General features: G+C 39.6%; 1 protein-coding gene across 7 annotated transcripts in view; it reads right to left on the reverse strand.

Annotated features, from left to right (window-relative positions):
• PRPF39 (pre-mRNA processing factor 39) overlaps window positions 1-11,132 on the reverse strand; it is a 38,765-nt gene extending 27,633 nt beyond the window's left edge. For 2 of the 7 annotated variants that reach the window (XR_014312930.1, XM_082735237.1), the window contains exon 1: window positions 10,940-11,108. The gene's annotated coding sequence lies outside the window, so the exon portion shown is untranslated. Of the gene's footprint in view, window positions 1-10,636; window positions 10,843-10,939 lie in introns of those variants that run through there. The other 5 variants (XM_082735239.1, XM_082735240.1, XM_082735242.1 and 2 more) reach the window with 5 other exon arrangements.
• Window positions 11,133-11,588: the final 456 nt, after the last annotated feature.

Below are 11,588 nucleotides of genomic sequence, written 5' to 3' on the forward strand. Positions count from 1 at the left end.
AACAGTATGGAGGTTCCTGAAAAAATTAAAAAGAGAACTATATACGACCGAAGAATCCCACCTGGTATATATCCAAATTACTGAAAGCAGAGACTCAAACAGCTGCATGCACACCCACATTCATAGCAGCACTATCCACAATAGCCAAAGAGGAAACAACTCAAACGTCCATTGACAGATGAATAAACAAAATGTAGTATATACATTGAAATATTGTTCACCCTTTAGGGTTTCTTTTTATAAGAAAGAAAGAGAGGGTGTTCAAGAGTGAGCAAGAAGGAAGGGGCAGAGAGAAACTCTTAAAAACAGGCTCCATGCCCAGCAGGGAGCTCAAGCAGGGCCCAATCTCTCAACCCTGAGCCTATATCAAGAGTCTTGATACTTACCCAACTGAGCCATCCAGGCACGCCTATTCAGCCTTTAAAATGAAAGAAATCCTGTCATATTCTATATGGATGAACCTTGAGGACATTATGCTAAGTGAAGTAATAAGCCAGTCTCAAAAAAAGACAAACATTGCATGATTCTACTTATATGAGGTATCTAGAGTAACCAAATTCATAGAAACAAAGTAGAATGCAGTTATCAGGGAATGGAGTGAGGGAGAAAAGGGAAGTTGTTTAATGCATATAGTTTCAGATTTGTAAGATGAAAATTTCTGGTAGTCTATATACAACCATGTGAATATATTTAACACTACTGAACGATACACTTAAAAATAGTTAAGGTAAATTTTATGTTATATGGCTTTTATCATAAAAAAAACAAAAAAGGTAAGACAAGAGTTTAATTATAACTAAATTAGGGGGCACCTGGGCAGCTCAGTGGGTTAAGCCTCTGCCTAGAGCTCAGGTCATGATCTCAGGGTCCTGGAATCGAGCTCCGCCTTGGGCTCTCTGCTAAACAGGGAGCCTGCTCCACCCCGACCCCCGCCTCTCTGCCTACTTGTGAATCTCTTGTCTGTCAAATAAATAAACAAATCTTTTTAAAAAATTATAACTAAATTAGCAAATATAAAGTACAAAAGACTAGGAATTAGAATTTCCAAATACTTTTTAAGATTTTATTTATATGAGAGAGAGACAGAGATAGCAAAAGAGTACACGAACAGGGAGCAGAGGGAGAAGTAGGTTCCCCAATGAGCAGGAGCCTGATAGGGAGCTCCATGCCAGAACCCTGGGATCACGACCTGAGCCGAAGGCAGATGCTTAACCAACTGAGCCATCCAGGTTTCCATCCAAATCCTTCCTTCATCATAAGTATAGTAAATATTAAAATGAACAGGGGGTAAGGGGAGTGAGCCCTAGTCCTCTAGCTTAAGAGCATGTGATCCTAGTCAGACTTTCTTCCTCACTTCTAATTAGGGACCAATAATACTTGCATTGGGCTATTGGAAACATCAGATGAGATAAAAGCATGTGGAAGTCTATAAATTCACACAAATCAAAGTATCACTGAAAACAACAGTTTCCTCAAATAGCACTTTCCAATCCTGATGTTATACTTTAAAATAACTACGGAAAAGACCAAAAAATTCCAAAACACACTTAAATTTTTTTGAAAAAATTTTCAGAGAAGGAAAAAAGCTGTTGCCTTTCTTCATAAATTAGCAGACAACAGAGTTTATCTGGAGGTCTATCTTATTTGTTGTTTTTAAATTTTAGACATTTTTTGCTCTATTAGGTAAGATTAGAATTTAGCTATTATACCAAACATGCCCCTATAACTTCCCTCTCACAAACATGATCCAATTGCAATCAGTGTGGAGTTAAATCAACATTCAGGTTTACATTAGTATGCTTATGTAAACATTTTTTCCCCAAGCTATCATGTATACTATAATTACATTTAATTGCATTTCCTTGCTTCTACCTCTTTAAATCTTTCATTATTTTCATATGCTTGGTTTTCTTTGACCATTGCCTCAAACTCCTGAAGAGCTCTTATAAAATTCCTTCAGGAATAACCAACACTCAGGGTGCCTGGCTGGCTCAGTTGGTAAAGCATGCAACTCTTGATCTCAGGGTCATGAGTTTGAGCACAGCATGTGGCACAGTTTACTAAAATAAAAACAAACAAACAAACAAACAAAACAACGGACACTCATACTATCAAGTCCATTTTCCCTTTAGGAAACATCCTGTTTTAAACAATATAACCTTCTGCAGCAATCCAGACTGGTTTGTCTTGTCTAAGTTTGTCTGTTCTATTTGACCCAAGGAATTCCTTTAACTCCTTTCCTGGGCTGAATCTCATTTACAACAGCCAAACTATTGTTCATTCTTGATTTATTCCCTCTTTTAGAAAATCATTTCTATAAACTTCTGAAAAAGCATATGAGGAGTGAAAAAATTAAGACTTTTCAATGCTAAAATCCTCATAATTGAATGATAGATTGTCTAGGTATAAAATTCTAGAATGAAAATAATTGCAGAAGAGTTTTAAAGAGAAGGCACCTGGCTGGCCCAGTTGGTGGAGCCTGAGACTCTTGTTCTCAGAGTGGTGGTGAGTTTAAGCCCTAAGTTAAGCATTCAGATTACTTAAAAAAAAAAAAAAAAAAAGTTTTGAAACAAAAATAAAAAGTTTTGAAGGAATCTTTTCATTGTTTCCTAATACAGGGTGTTGTTATTATTATTATTTTTTTTTTTTGAAAATTTATTCATTGGAGAGAGAGTGCACAGGAGTGCAGAAGGGAGGGACAGGAGAGGGAGGGAGGGAGAGAATCCCAAGCGGACTCCACCCTGAACATGAGCCCAACACAGGGCTCAATCCCACAACCCCAAGATCACAACCTCAGATGAAGCCAAGATTTGGGCACTTAACCTACTGTGCCATCCAGGTGCCCCTAGGGTAATGCTATTGAGAAAACTCCTCTATTTTTTTTTTTTTTAAGATTTTATTTATTTATTTGTAAGAGAGTGAGAGCGAGCACAGGCAGACAGAGTGGAAGGCAGAGTCAGAGGGAGAAGCAGGCTCCCTGCGGAGCAAGGAGCCTGATGTGGGACTCGATCCCAGGACGCTGGTATCATGACCTGAGCCGAAGGCAGCTGCTTAACCAACTGAGCCACCCAGGCGTCCCAAGAAAACTCCTATATATGAGACATGTTTTTTTTCTCCATAGTAGCCAGCATTTAATCCAAGTGTTCTGAAATTCCAAAATGATGTGCCCTAAGTCTTTTCTACTCATTCTGCTGGTATTCATTCAGAAGGCCTATTTTAATCTAAATATTTACATCATTCAATTCTTACATTCCATATTTATCATTTATGTAATAATTTTCTTCCCTCGGTTTTATCTTTGTTGAACTCACATTACTCAGTTGTTGGGACCTCCTGGACTGATACTCTACTTTTCTTAGCTTTTCCTACATTTTTCCCCATCTTCCTTGACTCATTCTACTCTGAGATCACTTTTACTAGGTTTTCAATATATGAATCAAAATTTTAATTACCTTTTTTTTACTCTGAATAATCCATTTTAGTCTCCTATTCTGTTTCAGTGGTGCAATATCTCCTGCTATCTCTCTATAAATCATTTTGAATTTTCTTCTGTTCTCAGACCTGTCTCTTCTGTGTGCTTTGGTCTCTCAAATAGAGATCTTCAAACTGCTGTTCAAGAAGTGTGATGCATCACACAAAATCAGAAGCTAGAAAAAGCTTGAACCTCAGTGCAGGATGGCATTCTATTGAGGGGGAACTCATTAAAAGTCAGTGCTTCACATCATTTCCCTGGTGTTAAGTTTTCCCAAAGAAGAATGCTTCAACTTAAAAAAAAATATGAAAATAAGCATTCCAGGAGCAAAGAAAAAAAACAAGGCTAGTTATCTTACCATTCAATATGTAAACTTTTATTCAATTTCCCATTTTCATCAATACCCTTCACCCCTGTCTCAACTCTCACCAGCTATGTCAAACCTTCTCTGGCTCCACCCTTTTCAAATAATAAACATCTAGTTTTTTGCTGGCTATATTATATGGAAAAGAAAAATGGAGGGTCTTAAAAAAAAAAAAAAGTAGGGTCTAAACTACTCCAGACTTTCAACTAATCCTAGAATTTTTAGCCCTACTCAGCACTTTCATCATGAGAGGCACTTGGTAACCAAAATTCCTGAGCCTTTCTGGAGTTTTGTGGGAAGATCCTTCTATTTCTTATTAACTTCCCTCTCTGCAGGCGAAGAAGTGAATGCAAAAAAATGATAACGTAAGTTCATCAAGTGAAATCTACTCTGTTTCTTCCAAAACATTTAATTCTCATGTTGACACTTTCTCTTCTGTCCTTTGACTTTTAGGGTTTACATGATGTTATTTTGTTTTTATATTATTTTTTATTTTACTGAAATTAGGTTTACAATTATGCTCAACCCTGTTCATTTAGTATTTTCCCATTCTCAAAGTATTTGTTTTGTATCTCTTCTACAGCATTCCTATAGTGGCTGAAATCATTATTGGTCCTCTTCCTTCCCTTGGCCATAATGGAGAAAGGATCTCTGCTCCTAGCAAAGGTCACACCCTGAATTCATGATTTGATCATTTCTCTCACCCATCTCAATAGTGGTTCTTAAATTATCTTTACTCTCCCCTTATCAGTTTCTTTCAGTTCTTAAATCCAACAGCCTTCAAGTGTAAATGTTTTTCTTCTTCTATATAATAATTCATGACATACATACGACAACTTAGCTTAAAAACAAATGAAGGATATCAATCAAAAGCTATGTTAAGGATCTGGATTTTGTTCTAAGGACAAAGCCAATGAAGTTGTACAAGCTTGTTACCTCTACTTCTGTAACCTCCATTTACTCTTCAATTTGGTTTCTTCATCACTCTCTAAAATTTGCCAAGGTCACAACTTCCTGATGTACTATTTACAGCATCCAACAGTAATGATGACTTTCTACTTGTAAGATTCTTTTTACTGATTTTTCTGACACATCACATTCACCTAGCTTTCCCCCTACCATTCTGAAGAATTTTTTTTCTTCTCAACAATCCTGTAAGAATTGTTAGCACCCAACATTTTGTACTCAACTCTCTTCTTTTCTCAATCAACACTCTCCTTGGGCTGAAAATGTTCTTCCCTTTGATATATTTCTTTCACTTGTTTTCCGAGTCACACCATCACCTCTTTCTACCTCACAATCATGCTTCCTCCCAAGTACTAGTCTCCTGAGGCACTCAATCTTTCTTTCATCTATTCCTTCTCTATCTCCATTAACTCCCAGTCTCACAGTTTTAAATACAAATACTAATTACATGCCAACTCCCAAATGCTATCTCCAGCCTTTTTTCCAGACTCCAGATCCATATATTCAACTGCTTTTATCATCTACACATACAGAGCCATTTCAAATTACAAAATGTCCCTAAGTGAACTTCTGATCTCTTCCACAAAACCTGCTCTATCCACTGCCTTCCCCATATCTGCTAACAGAAAATCCCTCCTTTCAGTTGCTTAGGCCAAATATCTTGGGAATCATCCCTGACTTTTCCTTCTTTCGCACCCAACCACTTGGTTATGGAAACTTTCATATGTACTCAGAATTCCACATCTTCTAATTCTAATTCAAACCACCCACTCTCACCTAGAATACTATTTCAGTCTTCTATAACCTTACATAGGTCTCCTGCTTCATCCTTTTTGCTGCACCTACCCTACCTCCCTGTCCCCAGTCCATTTTCAGCACAGCAGATAGTATTCTTTCTAAAACACAAATCAAACCATGCCACTCCACTGCTCTATCTCACAGGATAAAAGTCAATGTCCTTGAAATGGCCCACTGTCTTCCTCCTACCATTTATCTTTTGACCTCATCTTCTCCTACTCTTAACCCAATTCAGCCCCATTTGCACTGGCATCTTGTTTTCTCTAAAACAGACCACACTCTCCAGCTTTAGAGCCTTAAATTGGCAGTTTCCTCTACCAGAGGGATTTTCTCCCAGATGCCTTCCTTAACTCCTCCTTTATTGATATGTCACCTTCTCAGGGCATCTGACTCTTAATTTCACCTCAGGTCAAGATCTAGGAGTCCTGAGACTGAGCCTGGTGTGGGGCACTGTGCTTGGCAGGGAGTGTGCTTGAGATTCTTTCCCTTTCCAAGCCCACGACCACTCCCTTTCTCTCAAATAAATAAATCTAGGGAGGAAGGAAGGAGTGGGGGAAGAGGAAGGGAGGTTGATAGGTAGGGCACTTTCTCAGTAAGACCTACCTGGGTAATCCTATTTAAAATTTTAACTTGCTCCCACTCCCTGCGTACATGATCCCTTTTACTGTACTTGACCCCTTTACTGTCCTCTATTTTTTCTTTTATCCATAATATTATACTCTAACATAATAATTTACTTACTTAGAATACCCTAACATAAGAATTAACCATCCCCTTCTTTTTATTCACAGAAGTACTGCTGTAGTTTAAGTAATCAGTATCTCCCCACTACACCAGTATTTTTCAAACTGTAGACTGCTTCAGACAGCTTTTTCTCCTCTTTTGCAAATGAAAAATAAAATGGAAAAAAATTTATCAGACTGCTTTGCACACAGTAAGGGTATATTCTTTTGTGACATTTGCTGTGACTATACACACACACACACACACACACACTCTTCAATTACTGCATACTGAGCTGCATGGCACACTGAAGACACTTATTTGTGAAAGAATGAATGAATGAAAGTATATCCTCATATACTGCTATGATTTCAATTACTAGCTATTTGTCATAATCCTGAGATACCATTTATTGAACAAGTATTTTGATGAATGCCATTTACCCATTTTAAAGAATAGGAAAAACAAAACCGACTAATATTAATTTGTCTAAGGTTATATAGTTAGTAAAGCAAAAAGACAGGATTCAAACTCGTTCTAACACCAAAACTCTCCCCATTCTCTACCAACTTCTGCAGCCAAGAAATTCTCCTTTTGTTAAAGTTTGGTTTTGTTTTGTTTTCCAGTTCAGCTCCTTTCCACTTCAAGGCCTTAGTGTACCCAGTTTCTTCCATCTGGAATATTCTCCCATCCCCTACCCCACCCCCACTTAGAACCTTCAACCTAGCTGAAGCCTACTCATTCTTCTGCATGGGAAGTTTAAATACCACTTCTTAGAAAGTTTTCCCATACACTCCGAATTATCTAGGTTCCCTCCATGATGCTCCACAGAATTCTTTTTCTCCATAGCACAAATCTCATTTGTGGTACTCGTTTGGTATCATCTTTCCACCTAGACTACAAATTTCTTGTGAGTGGGGCCCAGATCTACCAATACACAGGAATACAATATACCAAGAGGCCCAGTACTACAAACTCAATTCACTTAATAATAAATAAACGGTATCTGAGTCCTCAGTCCTCCCAGAATAAAAACTAATATATTACTTTCATAACCAAATGAGAGTACTGGAGCTTTAGGAGTGGTCCCTGGGTGGCTGAGATGGTGAAGCATCTGCCTTCAGCTCAGGTCATGATCCCAGGGTCCTGGGATGGCCCCAAATAGGGCTTCCTCCTCAGCAGGGAGCCTGCTTCTCCCTTTCTCTCTACTATTCTCCCTGCCTGCGTTCTCTTGCTCTGTCAAGTAAATAAATAACATCATTTAAAAAAAAAAATAAAGTACTTGGGCTTTAGGGTCCAATAGAATTGAATTAAAGATCTGGCCCAGGGGCGCCTAGGTGGTTTCATCAGTTAAGCATTTGCCTTTGGCTCAGGTGGTGATCCCAGGGTCCTGGGATTGAGCCCTGTGTCAGGCTCCCTGCTCAGCGGGAGCCTGCTTCTCCCTCTCCTCCCTGCTTGTGCTCTCTCTCACTCTGTCACTATCTCTCTTCCTCTCTCAAATAAATTAATAAAATCTTAAGGGAGAAAAAAAAAAAGATCTGGCCCAGTTACTCATTAGGGAACACTGAGCAAGATACTTAACCTCTCTACGCCTCATTCACAAAATAATCACAAATACCCTGCCATAAAGATTAACTATCCTCTTCATTCACAGTGCTATTACTACAATTTGAGTAATTATCATCTCCCCTCTTTTTTTAAGTTTATTTTAGCAATCTCCACACTCAACATGGGACGCTAACAACCCAGAGATCAAGAGCCACATGCTTTATTGACTCAGCCAGCCAGGGGCCCCTATTTTCTATGGCCTCTCGAGTAATGTTTTTCAAATTTCAGACTGATTCCAATCAGCTTCTCATTTTTTTTTAATGGAAAAATACAGAATTGAAAACAATATATCAGAGTTCATGCACACACTAAGGGCATGCTGAAATACACACAGAATGCAACTACTGTTTATTGGGATGCAATATTACATGCACAACCTACTATGGGTCACAGTAAAAAAACTTGAAAAACACTGCTATACTACTGCTACAGATAAATTAATATTACTGTAATATTAAAATGAGCAGAACAGAGGCCGTGGTTTTATTCACTACTGTGTTCCTAGAACCTAAAACAGTGTCCTGTATTAACAGCACATTAAATCTCTGTTGAAAAAGTGAGTGACAACCTGGTCCCAACTTAGCTTTTCAAATATACTAACCCTACAGTATTCCTCCTCATTGCTTTTTACAGGGCTCAATATATTTTTCATGTCCGAACCCTGGCTTACTCTATTCTCTTAGACTAACAAACTTTCCTTTTCTCAATGCCCTTCTACATTTCACTTTCTTATAAAATCGTATTAGAGGCCCAAGTCCACGAGCATGAAAGGAAACATGATAAATTATAATGTGACTACATATACACTAAAAAATACAGTTCTACATCATACATTCAACTTTTAGTTTAGTTTAGTTAGTTAGCAAACGTTAAACATTTCACTAACAATTCAGCATGCCATCTTAAAATTTAAAAGGTCTTCTGAAGGATCATTTAACCCATACTTAATTAAAAATGTGAAGTCTAATTTAATATCTTCTCTCTTAACTCTCTCTAGGCACTCAAAATTATACCATGTATTTTTCTTTTCATAAACAAAGAAACACAAAAACATCTAAAGTCATCACTAAGGACCAAAAAATCAGTTTGAGTATTGCAAATCAACTAGCTTTCCAATCTACAAGTTACTCTGTTCCTCATCCTCAGATAAGCCAATCTGAAGACACAAATTGTTAAGAAGAGACTACCATAACCACTTGTTTGGGAAACTATTTTCAGAGGCTAAGTAGAATGTCCACAGACTGACCTTTTTTATTTTTCCACATATTAAACACTTAATATTTTCCAGAAACTCAACCTTGTATACATATATTTACATAAATGACTGCATCACCTCTAAGTCTTTGGGGGGAAAAAAAATTACCATTCGACAGGAACTACTTTCTTTCTCCTTTGACTATTTTTCACACACATACAAAATCCTGTTTCAAGCAGATTAGTTATTAACGTACCACAAAAGGTTCTGTTATTTCTCTTTATGATGTTTAAATAATCTCTACACCCACTGTGGGGCTTGAACACTGATCAGGAGTCACATGCTCTACTGACTGAGGCAGCCAGCCGCCCCTGTTCTTTTTCTTTAAGACACATGTGTACACACACCTTTCATCATTTGATTTATAAAATTCTTTTTTGGGGGTGCCTGCGCAGCTCAGTCAGCTAAATGTCTGCGGTAGGCTCAGGTCATGATCCCAGGGTTCTGGGATTGAGCCCTCCCTCAGGCTTCCTGCTCAGGGGGACTCTGCTTCTCTCTCTCTCTCTCTCTCTGCTGCTCCCCCTGCTTGTGCTCTGCCAAATAAATACATAAAATCTAAAAAAAAAAAAAAAAAAAAAGTCTTTAAAAAATAAAATAAAATTCTTCTTCTTACTCAACTATAAGTAAACAAGTAAAAATATTACCAAATACTCTGACACTAATTAGCCATCTTTAGTCAATGCCTAATTATTCCAGAGTTCATAATCTACGAATTAGAGTTTTTTAGCACAACTCCTTTCGTTCACTTTATACCTACCAGAAGCTCAACAGTGTAAAGTTCCAACTTTTGCAACTCTAGAATGAGGTTATAAATGGGAGGGGGGGAGGGGGGTACCTGACAGTTGTTTTTTTCAATCTACTTAAGCTCCCAGAGAAACCAAAACACTTAAGTTCCAACATGAGCTTCGTATTTCCCTGTATAAAATGTGTTTTCTTCAGGTTCAACCTTCCCAGCTGTAAAAAAAAGTTTAAAGTATTTCTGAACATACTGGATCAGTTGCCAAATAACCTCAAGTCCTTAAAAATAAGGCAACATGGGCATCGAACCGAAACAATTCAATCGGCATAAAATAATACAGTATTATAATCATCAATAACAGATAAAAAGCAGTACTACCTAGTGTCGGTCTCTGATTACAAAAGGTAAGCATTACTTTAAAACAGGTGTCTTTAGAAGATCCTACTAGGATCCTTAGCGTCTTTTTTTTCTGATTCTATCCTATGCTGCCAAAGCTCTGGCTGATCTTTAAGGTGCTGTGACTCAGGGTCCCAACAGCATGGCTTGCGTAGTCGGAACGCGGAACGCGCCACTCCAAGGCGCCTACAAGCTTTCCTTAACAGAATTTGAATTCTCTCAATCCTCTGACGGCTACTATTGAGCCCCTTCCACTTCCAGTCACCCCAGCACACTGGTTTCCAGCCCTTGCGGAAGCTAGGGCTTCAGACTTACCCCCAAAACGCTTCCTAAACCAAGGTGGAGGCCCGCATTTCCCCGCCCTTCATAAGGCGCACTCGTCAGAGAAACCTTTGGTCTAAGAAAAGAAACCTCACCCTGCCCCACCCAACAGGTGGGAAGGAGAAAGGAATGTACAGCTGGGAGCCGAGGCCAGGCCGGGCCTCAAACAGGGCGGGAGAGGGAGGCCGCAACCCCAGTGCGGCCTGAAACAAGGCAGGCCCCTTCCTGCCCCACGAAATACCGCCCCCCCCCCCGCCACTCCGCCCGGCCAATTCCAAAACGCCTGCCCCAGCTGACCTGACGACGGATGCCACTCAATGCCATGAGCCGCAGTCGGGGCTAACCAAGTCGAAGATGGCACTTCCACCGTCTCCGTCCCACAGACACCACAGCAGCCTCCACAAGAACAGGGCCGCCTCGCCGAGAGCAGGCGCGCATGCGTCGTTGCCCCCGGAGGCGAAGGAGTCACGTGGTAACAGCGCGTTCAGGCCTCGCCTTCCGCGGGATCCTGAAGCGGGAGGGCGGGGCGGGGCACGCAGAGGGCACGCAGCCCCGCCCCTTCTCCTCCGGGTCTCGAGTCTGCACCATGAAAAGATCGGGCGCCTGTTCCTGATGTTTTTCACCCCTGTGGGGACTTTCTGAACCAAAAGACAGTGTTTAGGGCCTTTTACATCCTTAATCTTAAACACAGCGCTCCACGCCCTCCAAAGGAAAATACTGTCTTTTGCGACAAATCTCAGGTTTTCCCAACAGTTGCCCAGGTTTTATCCCTTTACCTAAACGTGAGGAGAAATTCGGTCTTAAATCTCTATAACTCAGGATGATAAAGACTCTGGGTCCTCTCAGTTTTCTCAAGAGGAAACATTAAAAAAAAGGGGGGGGGACAAATTAGGGGCTTGGGGAATTGATCATTACAGAGTTATATGAAATTATCCTTGGGACAAAT

Source organism: Mustela nivalis (genome assembly GCF_964662115.1).
Source record: "Mustela nivalis genome assembly, chromosome: 6".
Lineage (NCBI taxonomy): Eukaryota > Metazoa > Chordata > Mammalia > Carnivora > Mustelidae > Mustela > Mustela nivalis.